The 3,485-nt window shown below is 43.4% G+C and overlaps 1 protein-coding gene across 1 annotated transcript in view; it reads left to right on the forward strand.

Annotated features, from left to right (window-relative positions):
* The window catches only part of mtmr12 (myotubularin related protein 12), a 38,471-nt gene extending 35,313 nt beyond the window's left edge, over positions 1 to 3,158 (forward strand). The window contains exon 16 of the mRNA XM_064928966.1: positions 1 to 3,158. This exon is cut by the window's left edge and continues 424 nt beyond it. The gene's annotated coding sequence lies outside the window, so the exon portion shown is untranslated.
* Positions 3,159 to 3,485: the final 327 nt, after the last annotated feature.

Consider the following 3,485-nt stretch of genomic DNA (forward strand, 5'->3'; position numbering starts at 1 on the left):
TATACTGGGACCTAAAGTGTTGGACCTGTATGTGTCGTGGTGCTCAAAGCCATCGTTGACAGGACCACCATGTTCCTGCTTTAGACAGAGAAGGCCAAAGCTATATATCCTAATACCATTTGTGCACTACTGTGGTGAGCAACAAAGAAAACTGTGACTGAATGTCTCGCTCTCTGTCTCGCTCTCTGTCTCGCTCTCTGTCTCGCTCTCTCGCTTAAAGGAAATGACATCTTTAAAGAATGCCTAGCTGTCCATAGTTGACTACTGTCCTGTTAAGAACCATAGAGCTGTCCGGTCTAAAACACATAACTACTGTAAAGCACTGAATAATGAATTACCATTTGTATGCCCTTTTTTAATTAAATAAAAAATGTTAGTCTCTCGATGGAATGCCAAAGGTTGCTTAATGGTTTAGAAGCCGATTTCAAGCCAAAATCACATGAATCTATGCCATAAGTGTGTGTTGACCAATGATGCCAGCTGTACGTTTTATACTGCAAAAGGGAAGCTTATTTTTGTTTTGTTTTACCTTAAAACTTCTATACTGTTTTATTCCTAATCTCTGTGTGGAATGGAATCCAAAGCCAATATCGTACTGTACTTTTAACTGGCTGTAATGTGATGAATCAGGAAAAGACTAAGAGAAAATCTGTAGCACAATGGGCTCTACTTGTTGCCTGCATTCCCGCCTTTGGGAAAACGTCTCCCATTGTTAGGGCGGAGACATGGGCTTTGGGACAGCAACTCCCATTGTTAGGGAGGAGACATGGGCTTTGGGACAGCAACTCCCATTGTTAGGGAGGAGACATGGGCTTTGGGACAGCAACTCCCATTGTAAGGGAGGAGACATGGGCTTTGGGACAGCAATTCCCATTGTTAGGGCGGAGACATGGGCTTTGGGACAGCAATTCCCATTGTTAGGGCGGAGACATGGGCTTTGGGACAGCAACTCCCATTGTTAGGGAGGAGACATGGGCATCTTGTCATTATGTAGTTTTAATTTTTTTTAATTTTACCTTTATTTTACTAGGCAAGTCAGTTAAGAACAAATTCTTATTTTCAATGACGGCCTAGGAACAGTGGGTTAACTGCCTGTTCAGGGGCAGAACGACAGATTTGTACGGCTCGGGGATTCGAACTCGCAACCTTCCGGTTACTAGTCCAACGCTCTAACCACTAGGCCACCCTGCCGCCCCATAATGACGAGATGCCCATGTTAGCCCACTGTTCCCAATTATATACACATCTCTGGACGGATACACATTAACACCTGCTACGTTATGTTAGATACACACAGACCACACACAACACAACGATGAGGGACCGATCTATGTTATGTTAGATACACACAGACCGCACACAACACAACGATGAGGGACCGAGCTACGTTATGTTAGATACACACAGACCACACACAACACAACGATGAGGGACCGAGCTACGTTATGTTAGATACACACAGACCACACACAACACAACGATGAGGGACCGAGCTACGTTATGTTAGATGCACACAGACCACACACAACACAACGATGAGGGACCGAGCTACGTTATGTTAGATGCACACAGACCGCACACAACACAACGATGAGGGACCGAGCTACGTTACGTTAGATACACACAGACCACACGCAACACAACGATGAGGGACCGAGCTACGTTACGTTAGATACACACAGACCACACGCAACACAACGATGAGGGACCGAGCTACGTTATGTTAGATACACACAGACCGCACACAACACAACGATGAGGGACCGAGCTACGTTAGGTTAGATACACACAGACCACACACAACACAACGATGAGGGACCGAGCTACGTTATGTTAGATACACACAGACCACACACAACACAACGATGAGGGACCGAGCTACGTTATGTTAGATACACACAGACCACACACAACACAACGATGAGGGACCGAGCTACGTTATGTTAGATACACAAAGACCACACACAACACAGCGACGAGGGACCGAGACAAGACATACTTTCACGAGCTATCTACTTTGAAGAACTAGTCAAATGATTTGGTCAGATTGCAGCATACTTAGGCAGGCTAGCTAAATAGGATGACAGCAGACAGTACAGTATGGGGAGAACAGAGATAACTGTCTGGCTGACTGCTACTGCCTGGGCAGAGATGACATTAACATTTAAGTCATTTAGCAGACGCTCTTATCCAGAGCGACTTACAAATTGGTGAATTCACCTTCTGACATGATGACTTTAAGGAATTAAACATTTAAAAGTCATAATCAGACCTAAAGAATATATAAATGTAATTTGTCACGTAGCGAATGCAACATGTGTAGACCTTACAGTAAAATGTTGAAAACAACAGGTGTAGTAGACCTTACAGTGAAATGCTGAATACAACAGGTGTAGTAGACCTTACAGTGAAATGCTGAATACAACAGGTGTAGTAGACCTCACAGTGAAATGCTGAATACAACAGGTGTAGTAGACCTTACAGTGAAATGCTGAATACAACAGGTGTAGTAGACCTCACAGTGAAATGCTGAATACAACAGGTGTAGTAGACCTCACAGTGAAATGCTGAATACAACAGGTGTAGTAGACCTCACAGTGAAATGCTGAATACAACAGGTGTAGTAGACCTCACAGTGAAATGCTGAATACAACAGGTGTAGTAGACCTTACAGTGAAATGCTGAATACAACAGGTGTAGTAGACCTCACAGTGAAATGCTGAATACAACAGGTGTAGTAGACCTCACAGTGAAATGCTGAATACAACAGGTGTAGTAGACCTCACAGTGAAATGCTGAATACAACAGGAGTAGTAGACCTCACAGTGAAATGCTGAATACAACAGGTGTAGTAGACCTTACAGTGAAATGCTTACTTAACCAAAAATGCAGTTAAGAAAATATCCCCAAAAAAGTAAGAGATAAGAATAACATAATTAAAGAGCAGCAGTAATTAACAATAGTGTGGATTTATACAGGGGGTACCGGTGTCAAGGTAGTTGAGGTAATATTGTGTTATTTCATAGTGATTTACTATAATTATATTGATGTCTCCTCAAGGTGGACCCGACGGAGTCAATATCATATTTTCAAAGTTTTGGCATTTGAATGTTCACTATTTTTGACTTTGGTATTTTAATTAAAAAGCTCTAAAATCATTGTAATGTCAATATTTAATGTTTTTATTTTTTTTATTGAAATAACAATCGAACCGACCTCCAAAAAGCACTGATCGCTCAGCACTAATGCTAGGCTGGTTCGACGACTGGAATGCTCGGCTGGTTCGACGACTGGAATGCTAGGCTGGTTCGACGACTGGAATGCTAGGCTGGTTCGACGACTGGAATGCTAGGCTGGTTCGACGACTGGAATGCTAGGCTGGTTCGACGACTGGAATGCTCGGCTGGTTCGACGACTGGAATGCTCGGCTGGTTCGACGACTGGAATGCTCGGCTGGTTCGACGACTGGAATGCTCGGCTGGTTC

The sequence above is a fragment of the Oncorhynchus masou genome, chromosome 1, assembly GCF_036934945.1.
Source record: "Oncorhynchus masou masou isolate Uvic2021 chromosome 1, UVic_Omas_1.1, whole genome shotgun sequence".
NCBI lineage: Eukaryota > Metazoa > Chordata > Actinopteri > Salmoniformes > Salmonidae > Oncorhynchus > Oncorhynchus masou.